The sequence below is a fragment of the Macaca fascicularis genome, chromosome 2 (assembly GCF_037993035.2).
Source record: "Macaca fascicularis isolate 582-1 chromosome 2, T2T-MFA8v1.1".
Taxonomy (NCBI): domain Eukaryota; kingdom Metazoa; phylum Chordata; class Mammalia; order Primates; family Cercopithecidae; genus Macaca; species Macaca fascicularis.
In genome coordinates, this window is record NC_088376.1 from 95,543,610 (window position 1) to 95,564,956 (window position 21,347).

Below are 21,347 nucleotides of genomic sequence, written 5' to 3' on the forward strand. Positions count from 1 at the left end.
GGAAACAACAAAACTATGTGTGTGCATGTAAATGTCCCTTGCAGAGTTGTGCAAATAGACGAAAAAACACCAACTGGATGCAACATCAGTATCTAAAACCAATGGAGCAGCTGAATGAAGTGTAGTATATCTGCTAAGGGACATTATAAAGCAAACAGAACTGTATACTGGATTAGAGAAAGCACCAAACCTAGGGTCAGACTTTCTAACTTCAACTTTTTGGGCAAACTGGTTAAGGATTCCAACTGTCAGTTTTTCCATTTGTCAGATGGGGATGGCTAATAGTAGTCACTACCTCATGACGTTGTGTGGAGATTAAATAAGATAATGCAGGTAAAGCATTTAAGCACCTGCAATGGTGCTCAGGAAATGTTGGCCATTATTACTGTTATTATTAATGTGAGGTCAAGGAAACAGGATAATTGGATGGACCTAATAAAACATAGAAAATGTTCCTAGTAGTCTTAAGTGAAAAAAAACAACAACATAGGCCTGGCGCGGTGGCTCACACCTGTAATGCCAGCACTTTGGGAGGCCGAGGCAGGTGGATCATGAGGTCAGGAGTTCAATACCAGCCTGGCCAAGATGGTGAAGCCCTGTCTCTACTAAAATTACAAAAATTAGCCTGACGTGGTGGTGGGAGCTTATAATCCCAGCTACTCAGGAGGCTGAAGCAGAGAATTGCTTGAACCTGGGAGGCAGAGGGAGCAGTGATCCGAGATCTCACCACTGCACTCCAGCCTGGGCAACAGAGTGAGACTGTCTCAAACAACAACAACAACAACAACAACAAAAAAAAAACACCACATAAAGCAGTTTGTAGACAAATTCTGAGCCTATGAAAAATATATGTGAAATACTTAGTTGGATGGATAGCATAATGTCATTATGAATAATATTTAATGAAATATTTATTTTAATGTTATTACAGATTTCTCTTTCTTAAAAAAAATGGAGAATATAGAAATTAAAATATAGGGGAACACTAGAAGCAATTATATATTAAGAAATTTTAAAAACAGCAAAAATAAAGTTGTCCTAGGAATCATGTCTGCAGAGTTGATGACCTTAAAGCATCTTCAAATTCGAGAAGGACTTTTTTTTTTTGAGATGGAGTCTCACTCTGTTACCCAGGCTGGAGGGCAGTGGCGCAATCTTGGCTCACTGCAAGCTCCACCTCCCGGGTTCACGAGTAGCTGAGACTACAGGTGCCTGCCACCAAGTCCGGCTAATTTTTTTGTATTTTTAGTAAAGACCAGGCTTCACCGGGATAGCCAGGATGGTCTCGATCTCCTGACCTTGTGATCCGCCTGCCTCAGACTCCCAAAGTGCAGGGATCACAGGCGTGAGCCAACGTGCCCCACCAAGGACTTTTTTTTTTAGCATGTAAAACCCCTCATTTATCTCAATATTTGGTAATAACATGCTGATAGAAGCTAGCTCCAAGTTGCAGATCAATGTCATTGGGACTGGGAAGAGGCAACCGATCAAGACAGACCAGACAGAAGGGAACAGAAAACCACCCATTAAATACTGACATGAGTTTATTTTGTATAGTATAAACTCAAATATGTAAAAGCACATATAATAGATATAAATAAACTATAAATATGGATATGAAGGACTAAACAGTAGTTGTCTTTGGGTCAGAAAACCATAGATGATATCCAGTTTCTTCTTTATGCTTTAGAAATTTTTCTACAAATCGTGTGTAATACTTTCAAATTGAGGGAAAAGGGACTTTAAAAACTATTAATTTATTCTTTTTAAAGCAAGGGATAATTAATGAGAAGATAGCAGGGAGCATGCACAAGCCAGCAATGTCACAAATGTCATAGTGCATGTGATTGTTTATTCTAAAAAGTCCCTGAGTTGGGAGCTAAAAATAGAAAGAGCTAGGGGCAGAATTGTGGGAGGCCAAGTGTCCCACCAGGAGGGCGGTGAGCAGGGAAAACTTCAGTTAGGTACAGGAGTGGGATGGCTTGGAGGGAGGGCAGGTTGGCTCAGGGCTGTCCCTGAGCAGTGGGGGCTGCAGAGGAAGAGGTGCTCCCCCAACGACCCAGGTTGGAAAGCCTTTGAGGACTGCATTACTTAAGAAGTGGGAGAGTTGCTGTAAAGGTTCGGGGTAGGACATGGGTTCAGTTTGATCCCAAAGTAAACAGCTGTGTCCTCCTCATATCCCATTAGCCTAGAAAGCTGGTTTTTCACTCCCTAAACTGTGATCTGATTTCTGGTCATTTGTAACCTCTGACTTCCACACAATTCCTTCCCAAAGAATTCATGGGCCCTCAGGTATGTCCTGAATTGGGTGTTTCTTGGACCAAAATAACTTTTCCACCAAAATTCCTTCAATCAAAAACTACCCAGTACTGGGCCGGGCGCTGTGGCTCACTCTTGTAACCCCAACACTTTGGGAGGCTGAGATGGGTGGATCACCTGAGGTCAGGAGTTCAAGACCGGTCTGACCAACATGGCAAAACCCCATCTCTACTAACAACACAAAAATTAGCTGGGCATGGTGGCACACACTTGTAGTCCCAGTTACTTGGGAGGCTGAGACAGGAAAATTGCTTGAACCCAGGAGATGGAGGTTGCAGTGAGCCAAGATTGCACCACTGCACTCCAGCCTGGGTGACAAGAGCAAGACTCCATCTCAGACAAACAAACAAACAAAAAACTACCCAGTACTTCCAAAATCAAACAGACCTTTGGAAATAGTTTAGCCTGACACTCTCTTGGGTGCAAGGAACAGTGCTCCTTTTAGATATGAGGAAACTAGGACCCAAGGGAATTAGGTGATTTGTCCAGGGTATCTGAGTGGCTGAGAAAGTTACGGTGGGGCTCCCCAGAACCCTTCTCTTTTTCTCTGTGTCTTGTTCCATTACCCCATGATGTTCTCTGATAAGAAACTTTCTTTGCTAGGATATGTCAATGCAACGTTATGTCCTGTCATAACAGTACTTAACCATTGCATCTTGATAGAATTACACTCACCATTATGTCTTGAGTGAATAATTCTTACTATTTATTGAGAGCTAGGTGCTGTTTTTTAATAAGCTGTCATTTAATTCTTATAAGAAGAAGATATTACTAGATTCTATTTTCAGACAAAGAAGTCAAGAATCAAAGCAGTTAAATAAACCACCCAACATTATCCTTTTGGTGGTACCAGAGCCAGGATCTGAATCCAAATCCAAAGGTATATTCTTTTGTCTTTTTTTTTTTTTTCTTTTTTTGGTTTTGAGACAGAGTCTCGTTCTGTCACCCAGGCTGGAGTGCAGTGGTGTGATCTTGGCTCACTGCAACCTGCACCTCCAGGATTCAAGTGATTCTCCTGCCTCAGACTCCCAAGTAGCTGGGGCCACAGGTGTGCGCCACCACACCTGGCTAATATTTGTACTTTTAGTAGAGACAGGGTTTCACCATGTTGGCCAGGCTGGTCTGGAGCTCCTGACCTCAGGTGATCTACCCATCTCAGCCTCCCAAAGTGCTAGGATTACAGGTGTGAGCCACTGCACCCAGGCCCAAAGGTAAATTCTTGACTCTCCATAAAGATATACTGTGGAGTTGACCTTGCCAGGAGCCGGTTCTTTGCCAAAGTGTACTCAGCATTCCTTAAAGGTTCTGTCCTTAATTTCTTCTTAATTTATTGGGAAAGTATCTTTTCTTCCATTAAAATGGCAAATTTTATGCATCAAGACATTATATTAGAGCTAAAATTTCTAAACTGTATTAACGCAAGACACTCCTATAGAGTTACTAGGAAAAAAAAATTTTTACTCTGGGTTTGTTTTTACTTCACGTGACTTCGCAAAGTATTATCATATTATAACACCATATTATAAGAATAGATTATGGTAATACTTTGCTAACTCACATCAAATAAAAACAAACCCAGGGTAAAATTTTTATGTGAACTATAAAGCAGAAATCTTTTTGTTTGTTTTATTTTCCATTAATACGGCAATTTTCACAAGTCTTGCATTATAAAATATCAGCTCTGGCATTTGAATTAATAAATAAAAAGCAAGGTGCCCTCCAACTTCTTACTAGTCTTCGGGACAAAGATCACTCAGAGTTCATCCTGAAAAGCATCTAAATTTAGAGATTTGCTGCCGGAGCAAAACTTTCATGTACCAGCAATAGAACCAGGCAGGCCTTCCAAAGTATGTCAGGCATGTGCTTGCGATGCTGTCACAAGCGGGGTCAAGAGGCTCTGTCCCTGTGTGCTGGTGACCTGGGAGCCCTCCTTGTTTTCTAGGCCAGTCTCAGAGCACTCCGGGGTTGGAAGCAAAAGAGGTTGTGCAATAATGAATACAGGTGCTTATTTTGATCATGAATCAGGCAAAAAAAAAATATTTAATATTTAAAAAAATATTTGAATACTACATATATGCACATAGTTTTTGGGTTTTTGTGTTGTTGTTGTTTTTTTAATGTCAAAAGGTTACTGAAAGAAATGTAGGTTTCCTCAATCCATGACTCCTCATTCCTTGGTCAGCAACCCAGAGGCAATCAAGTTTAAGCTCAGTTATTTGGCCTTTGCATGTAGATATTTTAAGAACAGAGGCTATTGCTTCTCTCCACCTGGTTGACAATCTCTCTTTAGAGGATAGGATCCTGGATGGGTGTTCGGAAAAGCTGGCTTTGGTTTCTAGGTTTTAAAATCATTTCATTTCGCCAGGGTTGTTTCGCCAGGGTTGTTTTTCAAATGTATGTAATAGAGGTTATATATTCTTTTACTTTTCATTTCTTTCCTTCTTTACCTCTCCTGTTCTTAAAGCAAAGGACAAATCACAGAGGACATAGAATTGGTGGAGGAGAAGGTAACAACAACAACTTTGGTTGTTATTGAGCATTTGTTATATCCCAGGCATGAGATATATATTTTTTTCTCATTTGATCCTCATAACAATTCTATAAAGTTTTTTTATCCCATTTTACAGATGAGAAAACTGAGGCTGAGAGAGATTGAGTAATTTACTCGGGGATATATAGCTACCAGAAGTAAAGCTAAATTTTGGGCCTAGACTCTTCAACTTTAAAGTTAAACTAGGAACACTGAGATTTTAAGTCTTTAGAGGGAGACAGAGGATATGAGTGTCAAATTGCTGAGTTTATATAAGAGAGTGAAAATGGCACCACATAGACTAGGGTAGTCCCTGGACTAGCCATGTGTAGAAACTGCTCTCAGATCTGCACTGGAGCTTTTGGGTGGTTGCATTGTTCTGAATGGGTGCTTCACAGGGAGGCTCCGATGAGCACAACCTTAGGTGAGATTACTAAATTGATCATTCTTGGGCTGGAGATTGTTGTTTCAGCCTTAACAGATGATTTCTTAAGAAACTGGATGGGGTCTTTCAAGAACAGAATAGGAGGTCAGCTGCAGACACCCTTGGATAGGTCCAACCCCTTCCCTTCATACCTACTACAGGGTTCCTGGGAGGGTTCCCCAGGCATTCAAGACCACAGGTGGACAAGACACACTCTCAGAAACTGCAAGCAGTTGGAGGGAGAGCACGGCCAGGCGCAGCAGAGAAAAATCAAGTTAAAGTTAGTGCATGCCTCCTAAGTGTCATGCAGGCAGGGAACCTTGGAGGCAAGAAACCAGGGATAAAGTCAAAGCCTGCTGGGATTCCAGCAGCAGGAATTCTGTTTGGTTTTGTTGTTGTTGTTTTTGTTTTTTTGAGATGGAGTCTCGGCTCTGTCGCCCAGGCTGGAGCGCAGTGGCATGATCTCGGCTCATTGCAAGCTCCGCCTCCTGGGTTCACGCCATTCTCCCCCCTCAACCTCCTGAGTACCTGGGACTACAGGTGCCTGCCACCACACCCGGTTAATTTTTTGTATTTTTAGTATAGACGGGGTTTCACCGTGTTAGCCAGGATGGTCTCGATCTCCTGACCTCATGATCCACCTGCCTCTGCCTCCCAAAGTGCTGGGATTACAGGAGTCAGTCACCGCACCCGGCCAGGAATTCTATATGGAGATGAAATCAGATGTCTGTGGGTCAGAATAAAGAGTGTAGCTAGGCCTGGCATCACAGTGGAGGAGGCATGCAGGTGTGCCTCACCCCTCTGAAGTCAGAACCTGGGGCTCATGGTGATGGCCACCACCTTATCTGCATCTACGTAGGTTTGGTCACACACAAAATCCTGAGGCCACTGAGGACCAGTCGCCTGGCACCTCATCAACTTCAACCGGTGAAGGCCAGTTTTAGGGACAAACCAAGGATTGCCACTTCCCTCCCCTCCCCATGAGATGGAAAGGCCCACTTCTTCCTTCAGTTGTGAGGAAGGACACCCTGTGGCAGATGGCACCCTTGAGGGAAAAAGCTCAGTGAAGGAGTCGGGAGAGCTCGCCTGCCAGGTGGCAGATTTCCTTGTTACCCAGATTTCAACACAGAAAAATTTCCAGCTATGTCTTTCCTTCTTGAAATTTATGCTGGTATCTTTGATCACAAGCTTTGCCTGGCCTAGTGGGGCCATAAGTGGCTGGGCTGGAGTGGGAGTGGGGTTCCAGAAGGACAATTCAAATTTTTCCTGGTATCTACATGGCTAGGAAGGGTCAGACCTCTTCATCCAATAGGGCTTCAGAAATGTGTCACCTGACCTCAACAGAGAAGAAAGGAGGGAGGGGTGGCCCTCAAGACTGAAGAGGCTCTGGTGCCTGAGCAGCTAGCCTATTGTGTTTGCTTTCCCCTTCACTCAACACTCTGGAGAGGGGAGTATTTTTGTAGCAGGCTTGCTGGGATGTTAAATATGTTCGAAGGAAAATGGGGCGGGGGTGGGGTGGGCAGGGATAATTGTATTTATGATGTTCTCTGGAGCTGTCTTGTTTGCAAGGTGATGAGTGTGAAAATACATATTACAGAAATAGAGATGGGAGGAGGGAGTGTGTTTGGGAAGAAGGTGGCAGAGATCACTGAAAGGGAGGAAACCCAAGCGTGAGGTTGGAGAGAGGCCCAGACAGAGGGTATCAGTGGGAAAAGAGGAGTGCTGAGGTGAGGGAGCAGAGGTGGAGATTGCTACGGAGTTTTGTAGCATGAGATGCCATGTAATTCTCTCTTCATGAAGCCTTCAGTAAAATCTCCATTCACCAATGCTTTTCAACTGGGATTTGTTATGAGAGAGGAGCTCCAAGTGCTGACCTTGTAGCTCGTCAAAGGACCCTGAGTGAAAACAGTGCAGGTGTCACTTTCTAAAGGACTGGAAGGTGTGCACTGCTTCGCAGCAGGTGGGGGAGAGAGGAGTGAATCAAGAAGACCCCACGAAAGAGATGGCACCTGAGATGGGCCTTAAAGGATGATCAATGTTTCTACTATAATTGGGGACAGGGGAGACCCCAAGTGCTGGAGGCCAAGAGGGGAGGCAGGGAGGTCTGAAAGTACTGGGGATGTCTAGGAAGTGGTTCAGACCACTGCAAGGGGAAGAGGCTGCAGGGGGAAAAATGAGTGGCTGGTGGAACTATGGATGCTTGGCCATTTTCAAATCTTAAGGGCTGTCATGGATGCTATGGAGAGCAAAACAAGGACTACTCTGAGGGGTTTGCAAGAAGACACAATATGGAATGATATACTCTATTCCTGAAAGGAGAGGAAATAAGTCTGAAGACTTTCTGGTTCCCCTGACTCCAACTGTCTACCTCTAGGCAGACTTGGGTTGTAAACACTGCACAAAATAAATCACATTATGGCTTTATCTCACTCGATTTCAGCAGATTCCCTCTGGACTTGACAGCTCTGCTTCTGTTCCAGCCCCCACTGAGGAAAAGGTTGCTACCCAACCACACTGAATTCTGGGATAGGCATAACCCCAGGGTCCTCCACCAATGCCAAGACCACCCATATTCTGGCTGCCTGAGGAGCCCCCACCTGCTGAATAGGCCTCTGCCTGTGTGCCAGGGCTTCCGGTCTCCAAGACTGCCTGCCTGTAGGTCCTCTTCCTCCCTCTCTCAGAGTTGTGTTTGATGACTCTGCACTGTCTGAGGACCTCATCGTGTAGGTGAGCCCCAAAGGGTCTACTGGCACTTTCTCTCTCTCTTAGTTCCCTTTAAGAAGTAGAGATCAGGGCCAGGCACGGTGGCTCACGCCTGTAATCCCAGCACTTTGGGAGGCCGAGGTGGGCAGATCACGAGGTCAGGAGTTCAAGACCAGCCTGACCAGCATGGTGAAACCCCGTCTCTACTAAAAATACAAAAAATTAGCCAGGCATGGTGGTGTGTACACCTATAATCCCAGCTACTCGGGAGGCTGAGGCAGGAGAATTGCTTGAACCTGGGAGGTGGAAGTTGCAGTAAGCTGAGATTGTGCCACTGCACTCCGGCCTGGGTGACAAGAGTAAAACTCCGTCTCAAAAAAAATTCAAAAAACAAGAAGTAGAGATCATTCCATCAGTTAACAGATACATATTGAACACCTACTAGGTGCACTGGGATACAAAATTAGTTAAGATGATCCCTGAGCTCAGAGGGTACTCAGTTGGGAAAGGCACATAAATAAAGCTGGACAGGCTGGGCAAGGTGGTTCACACCTATAATCCCAACACTTTGGAAGGCTGAGGCAGGAGGTTCACTCCAAGCCAGGAGTATGAGACCAGCCTGGGCAACATAGCAAGACCCCCATCTTTTAAAAAAACTTTTTTAAATTAGCTAAGCAAGGTGGCATGCACCTGTAGTTCTAGCTATTCAGGAAGCTGGGAGAGGAGGATCACTTGAGCCCAGGGGTTCAAGATTTCAGTGAGCCAAGATCATAGCACTGCACTCCAGCCTGGGCAACAGAGCAAGAACCTGTCTCTAAAAAATAATAAAATAAAATACTATAAACCTGGACAATTAGTGTGATAACTGCTGGGAAAGAGATAAGGACAGGCTACTGTGGGAAGATAGAAGGAAGATACTTAGCCTAGGGGGAAATGGGGGGAAATGAGAGTTCCCAAGAGAGCAACTCCCAAGCTGCCTCCTAGAAGGAGGAGCAGGAACTAGCCTAGTGAATGGGGTGAAGGGAAGGAGGGGGCATAAGATGCAAAGGGAGCAGGCTATGGCTGGGAATGGTCTGGAGATGGGGAGAGCAACAGTTCTCTGGGCAACTGTAGGTAGTCCACTGAGGCTGTGTTCCAGCTGCAGAGGTAGGCCCTAGGGTGCATCAAGAAGGACCTTGTATGTATTGTCAGAGAGTTGGGAGTTTATGAAGGTAGAGATGACCCACTAGGTGCTTCATGACCCGTCTCTCACCTCAAGGCCCTGGCCCAGCTTAACGCCATGTGCTTCTGCGCATCCCCAGACGTTCCTGCTCCCTGAGTCCCTTTAAAGTAAAAGTCACAAAGGTACCCGTCAACCTGGCTTGAGCCAAAGCACATCCTTATTCTGTCGCTTACATCACCAGATTTTCCCACTGTAAATGTGTAAAGAATCCTGAGGTGTTAAGTCAAGATCTTCCTACGACCCCCAAATTCCTACGCAGGAGGACGATAAACTTCTGGCCTATACCATAATGAAGAAATACATGCATAAAAATAATCAGGTGGAGAACAAGGTAAAGTGTGACAACATCAACAACATGCAGGTCAGCTGTGACTATTCAAAACTGGAAGGATCAAGTTCCAAAGTCCAGGCCAGGTGCAGCGGCTCATACATGTAATCCCAGCTCTTTGGGACACCAAGGCTGGTGGATCACTTGAGGTCAGGAGTTCAAGACCAGCCTGACCAATATGGTGAAACTCCGTCTCTACTAAAAATACAAACATTAGCTGGGTGTGGTGGCGGGCACTTGTAGTCCCAGGTACTCGGGAGGCTGAGACAGGAGAACTGCTTGAACCCAGGAGGTGGAGGTTGCAGTGAGCCGAGATCACGCCACTGCACTCCAGCCTGGGCAACAGAGCAAGACTCCGTCTCAAAAATAAAAATAAATTAAAAATAAATAAATAAGTAAAGAAAAAGTTCCAAAGTCCAGAAATTTTCTTAAACCACAAGGAATAACAAAACTGAAGAAGGCTAATCCGTGAGCCTGGGGAGGTCATAAGGAGCTGCTAAGAGAAAAACCACGTGAACCTATTCAACAGTTACCTCCTGAGGAGTGGGAATTATTAAGCACACATCAACAAATATAAAAATCAGTATAAGAACAGCATTGTACTTCTTGACAGCAATACCGGAATCTAGGTGTTAATAAAGCCGTATCTTTGAAATCCTGAATAAACATAATTTATAATGTAGATTGTATGATTAGGCAACATCATCATTCAAAGGTAAAATAGAGTGATGATATTTTTAGACATGAAAAGTACAAAAAGATTTACTTCTCATGGACCTTTTCTTAGGAAGCTATTTAAGAGGAATCTGCTCTACCAAAATATGAGGAAACGCTCGAAATCACAGAAGAAAATGCTAGGATGCTGGAGAAAGGAAGACCCAAGAGAAAGAAGCAAGCTTCCCAAACACTCATTGGAACTGTGGACCAATGACTCTAAGAAAAAAGTACAGATACACACACACACACACACACACACACGATGGATTATCTTATGGGTTTGATTATATGGAGTTGTATTGAAAGGATTTTATCGTTTTAGAGAAACTGAGAGGACATTGTGATAGATCCATAATAAAATAAGCAAAGAAAGAGGCCAATTATTAAAACTCCAAGGAAAACCAAAAGCCATACAAGACGGGAAATTGTATATGATTTGCCTCAACAACGAATAATAAATACATGGTCTCATTAGCATAAACAGTAATGATTTAACCAGATTATGAGAAGGATAGCTTCCTTAATAGGAAATAGTCATACATTATTTGGAAATATATAACTACCAGAAGAAATAGCTCAAATAATTGAATAAGAGATGGAAAAGAGGCCTAAAAAGTATGTTTAAACGGCCTGTATATAGGCCTTCCATATTATTTCCACCTCTGGTCATCTGGTCATCAGAACACAACCCCTAATTTAATAGAGGCATGACTGTATTCTTGACATGTAGAAGATAGAGATTTTTTAATTTGGTATCAGAAACCAAAAGCTAGTTAAATGGTTGCAAAATCAGGAGGCATATTCATCCTTTAAAAGAATACTTGCAGGCAGGGCGCCGTGGCTCATGCCTGTAATCCTAGCACTGTGGGAGGCCAAGGACAGCGGATCACTTGAGGCCAGGAGTTCGAGACCAGCCTGGCCAACACAGTCTCTACTAAAAATACAAAACATTACCTGGGCGTGTTGGCGGGCGCCTGTAGCCTCAGCTACTCTAAGGAAGGAGAATGGCGTGAACCCGGCAGACGTTGCAGTGAGCCGAGATCGCGCCATTCTGTCTCAAAACAAAACAAAAAGCTTACAGACACAAAACGACAAAATAATGCCCTTTAGGGACTCCATCTACCTTGGAAAACAGGGATTTGTGACAGCTTTGGTCGACGTGCATGTGCGTTTAAAATAAAAAGGTAACCTAGGATTTGATACCAGTGACAGTAACAGCTTTATCAAAAAAAGAGGTGGTTTTCCTTGCTCCTTCTAGGGACTAGGGTTTTAGTCTCGTCCACCCTTCAGGCCTGAGGATTTCCGATTGTCTATCAAAGGGTCAAACAAAAAGCTCTCTAAGCTTCTACCCAAGCTTTAAAGTCGAAGGGCTGATCGCGGGGCTTTTTCCTTGGGACGTGGCAGGGGCCTTTGAGGGAAAGAAACAAACGACTCCGGCTTCTCACTCGGCTCCTTACACAAAAGGCATTTTTTTTAACTATCTCTACTTAAAACAAAGTGTTTTTGAGTCAGCAGCCCTTGGAGTGGGTCTAGTCCTCCTGGCGCCCGACACCCACCCCATAGCTGGAGCCCCGGGTGGCCCCGGAGGCCACCGGGAAGCGAGAACTACATCTCCCGGGGTCCCCCGGGGCGGAGGACGCCCACCCGGATTGGCCAGGGGTCGGTGACGCTCAGTGTTTTGGCCCGGAGGGTCACATGTTTCCTTTGTTGTGAGCTGCGGCAGAGACTGGTGGCTGGAGAAGACGCCGGCGCTGGAGAGTGCGCTGCGCCGCCGGCGGCTGAGGAACCGCGGGGTTCGCCGCTGCTGGCTGCTTCCAGCCTTCGCCGAGAGGTACCGGGGGTGACAGCTCCGGGACCGGCCGAAAGGCGAGGAACCGGCCAGAGTCTGAGTCCTCAGGGGCGGAGGGGCGGCGGCGGTCCTGACCACCGGGGTGTCTGCGGGAGGGCAGCCAGCGGCGGCCGGCCTCTCGGAGCCAGATTGGCGGTCTGCGGAGAGGCTGCAGCTGGTCTGCAGGGCCCCTTTCTGAGGCGAGGGGCCTCCAGGTCTCCCTGGGGGTTCTTCCTCCCCGCTCGGTAGCTACAGCCCTGAGGGAGGGCGCCCGCGCCTCCTGGCACTACGGCCCGGAACCGTGGCGCGGCTGGCGCGGCCTGGCAAGGGCGAGGTGGGAGGGGGTGGCCGCCGGGACTGGGGGTAGCCGCAGGTGCGGTCGTCTAGTCGCCGCGGGGCCGGGCGCCGCCGGGGGTGCTGCTTGTTGCCGATGGGCTGCGAACGGGGCGCTGCTTTTTATTTCAGGAAGCGCGGGGGAGTGGGACCGCCTCAAATCCAGCCTTCCCGTTTGGTGGGACGACCGTCGGTTCTGTCCGGGAGGAATGACGGGGTCAAGGTGGGGTTCCCGGGGCAGCGGGCCAGCGAAGCCCCATTAAAGCGATTGCGAAATGCGCTCGGCACTGTCACCTGACCGTTACCCCCGCCCCCGTCCCCTGCGAGCCTTTGTTTACCACGATCGCGACACCGGGCTCGCTGCGGCCGTCCCGGGGGAGCCAGGGCGGGCGGGGGAGCGGGCGTTCAGCCGCCGCAGTCCCCGCCTAACCTCCCCACCTTCTTACCACTCCAGGACTTGGTTTCTTAATTTAGTTCCTAATGGACCCGCCCCCAAGTTCTGGACACCCCGGGTGAAGACTGTTAACGCGGCGGGGATTGGGCGCCTGCGGCGGCTTGTGGGCGGTACCCGAGGGCGAGTTCGAGTTTTTATTGGCGAGTTTTTATTGTCACTAGGTGGGCCTGTCCGGGGCCATTCTTCCCGCCCCCTTGAAGGTGATCTGTAGGACGCGCGGGAGCGCGCGCTCTCGCTGCTCTTGCAGCTGCGGCCGAGTGGAGCCTGGCGGCGCGGATGCGGGCGGCGCGCGCTCCCGCCCCTGCGGCGGGTGGCTGGGAGCCTCCGTGGCTGCCGCGGCTGCTGCCTGATCCTGCAGGCAGTTCTGGGCACGCAGCGGTCGGCAACCGTGGCCCGCCCTCCGAGGACCGGAAAATTAACACCCTTTAACTAGTGTCGCGTTATCTGCCGGAGTGGTGCTCAGGAAGTCCTGCGAATTCGTTGTTGCCAGTTCTGTAAACGTGTTTAGATAGCTAAATATAGATCACAGTGCCACATCTTAGGGGGCCCCGCGGTCGCCCCTGAGGCAGTGGCTGTTCACAATTGATTTTAGTGGATTTTAATGATTAAATCACTTGCTCTTGTGGGCAGCTTTTCAAAAATCACGTCTTTGTATTTGCAGCTACAGACTGGGTCCACCAGCTAAGAGGTTTTTATTAGGGTTGTAAAATAGATTTAAAATCTGCTTGTTGTTGGCTGAGATTTAAAAGCGGATTTCTTCTATTTAAAAAAGATAGTTTAAAGATGCTCCCCTAAAAGGTAAAGATTCTTCCATACTTGTCTTGGATGAGTTGTTTTCCTTGTTTGAGGGATTCTAGGTCACACACTTCTATGTTTTAATTCCCGTGGTAATTCAAAATGTTTGAGAAGTGGGTTGCAACTGTGTCATTTTAAAATTATAAATTAAGGTGACGGTAATAAAATCTTTAAGACCAATCATTTTTAGCCATAGTGGGTTGAAAATGGTTTTTGTATTCTCTTGAGTTAATAGGGTATTTGCGTTTTCTCAGATTTTCTTCTGCAGATGTAGGAATTCACTCAAGACTTAATACACTTGTTTTGTTTTTGAGACAAGGTCTCATTCTGTCACCCAGGCTGAAGTGGAGTGGTCTCACTGTCACTCAGGCCATCTCAGCTCACCGCAATCTCCGCTTCCCAGGTTCAAGCGAGTCTCCTGCCTCAGTTTCCCGAGTAGCTGGGATTACAGGCGCCCGCCACCACACCCGGCTAGTTTTTGTATGTTTAGTAGGGACGGGGTTTCACCATGTTGTCCAGGCTAGTCTTGAACTCCTGACCTCAGGTGATCTGCCCGCCTCAGCCTCCCAAAGTGCTGGGATTGCAGGCGTGACCCACCGTGCCTGGCAGAGACTTAATACATTTTTGTAGAAGGAAGTTTGAGCTCCCCTGGATGAAGCAGGAATTGAATATGAACAGTTCCCATTGGTTATGCATTCTTTAAAATTCCAGAGGAGATGGTTACACCGGAATGAGCAGCTCCTGTGATCAGAACTGCCTCATCACTTGTGCATTGAGAATATTTAATGTATCTAAGTAAGTACAAAATGCAATCATCTAAACTTTTGAAGAAGTAAAACCATCACTCAGTAAAGGCTTGCTTATTCAAACAAAGCCAGCAACTTAAGTCTCTAAACAGGAAGAAGAAATAATATTCTGAGTTAGGGTTGACTACCAGCTTTAACCTAAACTTTCCTGGCTTTCGTCCAGGTTGTTGAACCTTAATGCTTTTTCAGTAACCTTTTTTTAACTTCCTTGTTTTTCTCCCATTTCATTAAAACCCAGAGGTCAAGCCTGTGAAAAATAAATACTATTTATCAAATAAGTGACCACAGTTGTTTTTGTCTAAACTTTTGTCATACCTAGAAATTTGGGACACTTTTTTCAATAAATATTTGGGTACGGACTGTATAATGGAAAAATGTCAGTAAATATCTTCACAAGTGTACATATGAAAAATGCATTTTTGTATAATTTACTTCTGGTGTGACTGAAACAACTAGAGAGTATATAGCCACTTGACAACTGTTGACGTTTAAAAATTGCTATTGTTTCTCCTATTAAAAACACATTAAGTGCTTGCTTGTCATCCCAGCTACTCCAGAGGCTGAGGCAGGAGAATCTCTTAAGCCCTGGAGTTTGAGAACAGAATGGGCAACATAGTGAGACCCTGTCTCAAAAAATAAACAATACAATAATTAAGCAAACTTTTTTAAATTGAAGAGTTTGGCACTCTGCCTATATTCATCATCCCAGAGTTAAAATTTTTCAACATTTGACACATCTTAAAGACTACTAAACTGATGTTTTAAAAGTGGGCTTTGGCTGGGTTCAGTGGCTCACGCCTGTAATCTCAGCACTTTGAGAGGCTGAGGCAGGCGGATAACCTGAGGTTAGGAGTTCAAGATCAGCCTGGCCAACGTGATGAAACCCCGTCTCTACTAAAAATACAAAAATTAGCTGGGTGTGGCAGCGGGTGCCTGTAATCCCAGCTACTTGGGAGGCTGAGGCAGGAGAATCCTTTGAACCCTGGAGGCAGAGGTTGCAGTGAGCTGAGATTGTGCCATTGCACTCCAGCCTGGGCAACAGGAGCAAAACTGTATCTCAAAAAAAAAAAAAAAAAAAAAAGGTGGGCTTTACTCTTAACTGAGGTTTCCAAATGCTACCACTGTAAATAATTAGTGTCACCACGAAGGTAAATATAAACTACTGACTATGTGCTTTTATTCATAGAGAAGTCATGTAAAATATTAGATCTCAAATTTGTGACCGGGCACGGTGGCTCATGCCTGTAATCCCAGCACTTTAGGAGGCTGAGGCGGGCAGATCACGAGGTTAGGAGATGGAGACTGTCCTGGTTAACACGGAGAAACCCTGTCTCTACTAAAAATACAAAAAATTAGCCGGGTGTGGTGGCGGGCGCCTGTAGTCCCAGCTACTCGGGAGGCTGAGGCAGGAGAATGGTGTGAACCCGGGAGGCGGAGCTTGCAGTGAGCCGAGATTGCGCCACTGCACTCCAGCTTGACAACAGAGCGAGACTCTGTCTCAAAAAAAAAAAAAATCTCAAATTTGTTCAGGTGGCAGAGCTCCTTGCTGGCATCCTTGCAGATTTAATTTTAATTAAAAAACCAAAACCAGGCCAGGCGTGGTGACTCATGCTTGTAATCCCAGCACTTTCGGAGACTGGGGCAGGTGGATCACGAGGTCAGGAGTTCAAGACCAGCCTGGCCAACGTAGTGAAACCCCATCTCTACTAAAAAAAAAAAAAAAAAAAAAAACAAAGAAAAAAGAGAAAACACAGAAAATATTATCCTGGTGTGGTAGCACACTCCTGTAATCCCAGCTACTCGGGAGGCTGAGGCAGGAGAATCACTTGAACCCGGGAGGTGGGGGTTGCAGTGAGCCAAGATTATGCCACTGCACGCCAGCCTGGGTGACAGAGTGAGACTCCATCTCAAAAATAAATAAAAAACCAAAACCATTTTGCTATCAGAAAACATAACCATATCATATAAGTATTTTGATTATAGAATAAAACAATGCATTAAATACTTAAAAGAAACGTTAGCAAGATAAAACCAAACAACATTAAATTTACACATCAAGTCTAGTCAGAAGCATGAGTAGGCTCAATGCGGCACCTTGGTATACCAGGTGTGATGTCTGATGGTTAGCAAATTTTTTTCTTCCTTTAGGGTTGGAGAGTATCAGTAGCCAGAAGTTTTAAGTTGAGGGAGAGAAACACTGGAGAAATTCGGGGTTTTTTTTTTCCTGTGATTTAAGAGACAGTAGTAGTCTTTTTTAGTTAAAGAACCATATTGCTTAGTCTGACACGTTGTTTAAGCTTTCCTAAATTTGTCATCAACAGCTATCTCTTTTGTTTCTCATCAAGCAAAGTCATACAGTGTATTGCGCATTTGAGGTTCTAATAAACATGGGATAATCCCTAGTTGCTATCATTCTATCCAAAGAAACTCAAGGTTTTAGTTGGTTTCTTACCAACTAGTTACCTTTTCTTTTCTTTTTTTTTTTTTTTTTTTTTGAGACAGAGTCTCTGTTGCTCAGGCTGGAGTGCAGTGGCGTCATCTCGGCTCACTGCAAGCTCCGCCTCCCGGGTTCAAGCGTTTCTCGTGCCTCAGCCTCCCGAGTAGCTGGGATTACAGGTGCTCGCCACCAAGCCCGGCTAATTTTTTCGTATTTTTAGTAGAGACGGGGTTTCACTATGTTGGCCAGGCTGGTCTCGAACCCTTGACCTCGTGATCCGCCTGCGTCAGCCTCTCAAAGTGCTAGGACTGCAGGCATGAGCCACCTCGCCCAGCCGGTTTCTGTTATCTCATGGTGGGTAAATATGGGCTTGGTGGTTCCATTAAGAAACTGGAAATGTTGAAAATAGCTTGAAGGCTGGGCTTTAAACATTACATTTGTAAAACATGGTTCAGGAACCACTGCTGCAGAGTAATTCTTTAAACTGAAATTTTGATAGTGCAAAATAATTTTTTTTAAAATTATGATATTAAAAAATCAAATAAATTAGCTTTTGAGACTATAGGGTGAAAATATCTGAAATGTATAAAAATTTGCTTGGTTTTGTGTAGTACCTTACTATATATAATTTTCTGGTTATTTTTAAAATAAAAGATGTACTGGTTGGGCACGGTGGCTCACGCCTGTAATCCCAGCACTTTGGGAGGTCGAGGCAGGTGGATCACGAGGTCAAAAGATTGAGGCCATCCTGGCCAACATGGTGAAACCGTGTCTCTACTAAAAACACGTGGTGGCGCGCACCAGTAGTCCCAGCTAGGCGGGAGGCTGAGGCGGGAGAATCACTTGAACCCAGGAGGCAAAGGTTGCAGTGAGCCAAGATTGCGCCACTGCACTCCAGCCTGGCAACAGAGTGAGACCGTCTCAAAAAACAAAAAAAAAAAAAAAGATTTACTATATTGCAATTATTTTCTGGCTTTCCTTCTTTTGAGTTACTATATATCTTTCAAGATAAACCTCTTGGTTAAACTTTCTTGTCATCTCCTGTGATGTTCTTTCAAGGTTAACTTTGAGAAAATGGAGTAGCGTAGAACATAGCATGCAGCAGTTCACTACTACAAGTTTTAGGGGCTACGCTAGTCAGGATGTTGTTGGTTCCTTCATTTTCTGGTATTAGTTTTTAGAAGCCCCTCATTAATCCATACTATCTTTAAGGCTGTTAGTAACCTCTTTGTATAGAATTTCTGCATGCTAAAGGAAACATAAGCTTGTTTTGAGTACAAACTCACGCTGTAGATTGATTCTGATATTACACATTTCCTTCAGACTTTGTACCCTCTCTCTTCCATCCCTTACCCTTACCGATTAGGTTGGTATTACCTAAAAATCCATAGAAAATGCCCAGGTGAATTGCCTTATGCTTTCTACCCCATGAGGTATAATTCTAGACCAGATTGGTTATAAAAGGCTGTATTCCAATCTGCACCTGCTAAGAATTTGAATCTATTTTAGTACCAGTCTTGGAGTTCTTGTTTGGCTCTACTCTTAGCCAATCCCACAGAGTCCAAAATTGGATCTGAATCCAGTATTTGCCACGCAGTGACAGACATAGACTAGGTTCTTTATAAATGTTTCCTGAATTGACCTGAATCCCTACATTGATTCAGGATCTTATTGTCCATTGGGAAGGAAGATTTACTTAGCTGGGAGTAACAATTCCCAAATTTGCCCTAGTTGCAATATTTTTTTACCAAGGGTACATACAAGTCAGGCTCACTTCTGAAAGTAAGGAAACACAGGATAGCATTCACTTCATGATCATAACACAGTCTGGTATACATATGTGTTTGTGTGTACACGTTTTTAAAAAAAGGTCATTTATATTTGGTTTTGGAATGAACTTTTGAATTTGTCTAAACTTGTTAAGAATTTACAAGTTCTATTTAAAGATATCTGGGCCAGAAACCAGAACCACTTGTGTTTAAATACTATTGCTATTCTGTACACAGCTGAAGGTTCTGGTATTTTCTCTTAAGCATTCCTCTTATCCCTTTCCACCAAATAAATAAATAAATAAAAGGAATTGTGCTGAATTAGTTGGTTTCTATGGGATATGGGGATTAAGTTTCTATAAGATTCAAGGCAGAGGAAATATACACTTATATATTAAAACATTAAAAAATAAGTATTTGCTAACTCTTAGAATTATTTCATGGCCCCAAACTTGGATGAAACATCGATTTCCAGACACTCTTCAAATATCCAATGCAGAATTATCACAGAGTACATGTTTTTTCAGTGCTACCATTAGCTTGCTATTGACATGAATTTTCTTTTACTCATTTTTCACTCAAGAAATTTTACTGCAGGATAACACTCCAGGATAAAACTGTCAAGTGCCGGGTGCGGTGGCGCATGCCTGTAATCCCAGCACTTTGAGACGACGAGGCAGGTGGATCACCTGAGGTCAGGAGTTCGAGACCAGCCTGACCAACATGGAGAAACCCTATCTCTGCTAAAAATATAAAATTAGCTGGGCATGGTGGCACATGCCTGTAATCCCAGCTACTCGGGAGGTTGAGGCAGGAGAATCGCTTGAACCTGGGAAGCGGAGGTTGTGGTGAGCCAAGATCGTGCCATTGCACTCCAGCCTGGGCAATAAGAGTGAAACTCAGTCTCAAAAAACAAACAAACAAAAAAACTGTCAAGGAAGTTGATAAATAAGAAAACTAGTTATGTAAAATAGCATTAAATTATTAATTTGCTTTAAGGAGATGTTATTCACTAATTATTTTTATACAAAAATGAACTGCAGTCAGAAACTAGAATTTACTAAAAACTTTGTTCAACATATTAGTAAATAATGACAACTGTACATGAACTGACAACTATCAGATTTATATGTTGCTATTCTTCCTTTATTTTAGGTGTGGAAATTAAAACAACACACATATTTTGACTGGGGCTTTGATCAACCAAATGCTAAAAAGGTATATTTATAGTATGTATAAACTATCTAAACGTTGTCATTAGAGAATTTAAACCATTTTCCTTTCTTTAACCAGAGATCACTTAAGCCATCAGAGTAACAAGGCACGACTCTATGCTTACGATCACAAAAAACGGCAGTGTGACAATCATTTCTGTTACTAAATATTTACCTACTCTTCTGTGCTTTCCTGAGAGCCTCATTCCTGTCTGATCAACTTATATCCATTAACTCATGTAGATACAACTTTCAGTCATTGTGTTTCTTTGGAAAGAAACTTTTCCTACTAATTTTGTTTAGAGATGCCTACTTAGTTATTTACTTTTTCCTGATGGGAATAATTCTGCTGTGATATTTGCAAAAATGCTACAATGGCTCAATCTGTAATCTTATGTTTCGTTTGCTTGATTATACATTATGAGTTCATTTTGATCAATCCTGAACCTATATTAGACACCGTACTTTGAGATAGAATAACATTTTCTTTCCTTTTGTTCTGTTTTTTTTGAGATGGAGTCTCGCCGTTTCCAGGCTGGAGTGCGGTGGTGCGATCTCAGCTCACTGCAACCTCTGCCTCCCGGGTTCAAGCGATTCTCCTACCTCAGCCTCCTGAGTAGCTGGGACTACAGGCGCCCACCACCACGCCCAGCTAATCTTTGTATTACTTTATTGTATAAAATGGGAAGGCAAAAACTAGCGAATTACATCTGGAAGCCCAAAAGATACATTCTGAATGAATCTCACACTCCTAAGATGCCCTCATGCAAATCATTTATACATAGGAAGTGTTTACATTTGGTGTCATTATGGAGACCAGTCATGGGAGAGTTCTCAGAAAGTCCAGAGGAAGTCAAGATGCCCGAAAGTCAGGGGGCAGCAGGCTGAAGCTGTTTGCAAAGATCTATGAGATAGTCTCTTTTACATACAGAGCAGTAAACAAATATCTCATTGCTGTTGAAGACTTTGTAATGCAAGGTGATTTTATAGGTGTTCTAATCCAGGATTTTCCATTTTTTATTGGGTAAAAGTAGTGGAGAGGAAGACCTCTTTTGTCAGTGAACAAATCAAGGAGCCAACTATGAAAATAAGGGGCAGAAAATAGCATAAAAAGACAGACCCTTAATTGATACAAATTTTAATCAATTTTATATTAATACTTAACACACTGTTCCCAAACTTATGTAATAAAATTAGAGTAAGATCATTGGATACAGAAAACAAAGTATACTTTTATATGTGTTTTCCTACTTGTCCATTCTAGCCAAAGGGAAATTCTTAGTTCCTACAATGTGCTATTTTGTTTTGTATTATGAACAAATTTTCATTTAAACATTGAGAAAATGAAAATGTATGCAGGAAGAAGCTCACAATTTCCATTGTTGTTAATACCAATAATTGTATCTCTAGTCAAAGTCACAATCGCTTGTGTGAATTTTTTGAACCTGAAATGCAGTAAGAAGTTAAA

At 44.1% G+C, this 21,347-nt stretch overlaps 1 protein-coding gene across 19 annotated transcripts in view; it reads left to right on the top strand.

Moving 5' to 3' along the window:
• Nucleotides 1–11,949: 11,949 nt before the first annotated feature.
• The window catches only part of KLHL24 (kelch like family member 24), a 53,837-nt gene continuing 44,439 nt past the window's right edge, over nucleotides 11,950–21,347 (top strand). For 6 of the 19 annotated variants that reach the window (XM_045386550.2, XM_045386543.2, XM_045386551.3 and 3 more), the window contains exons 1-2: nucleotides 11,950–12,074; nucleotides 19,821–19,883. The gene's annotated coding sequence lies outside the window, so the exon portion shown is untranslated. Of the gene's footprint in view, nucleotides 12,110–12,536; nucleotides 14,449–19,820; nucleotides 19,884–21,347 lie in introns of those variants that run through there. The other 13 variants (XM_074031494.1, XM_045386546.2, XM_074031495.1 and 10 more) reach the window with 8 other exon arrangements.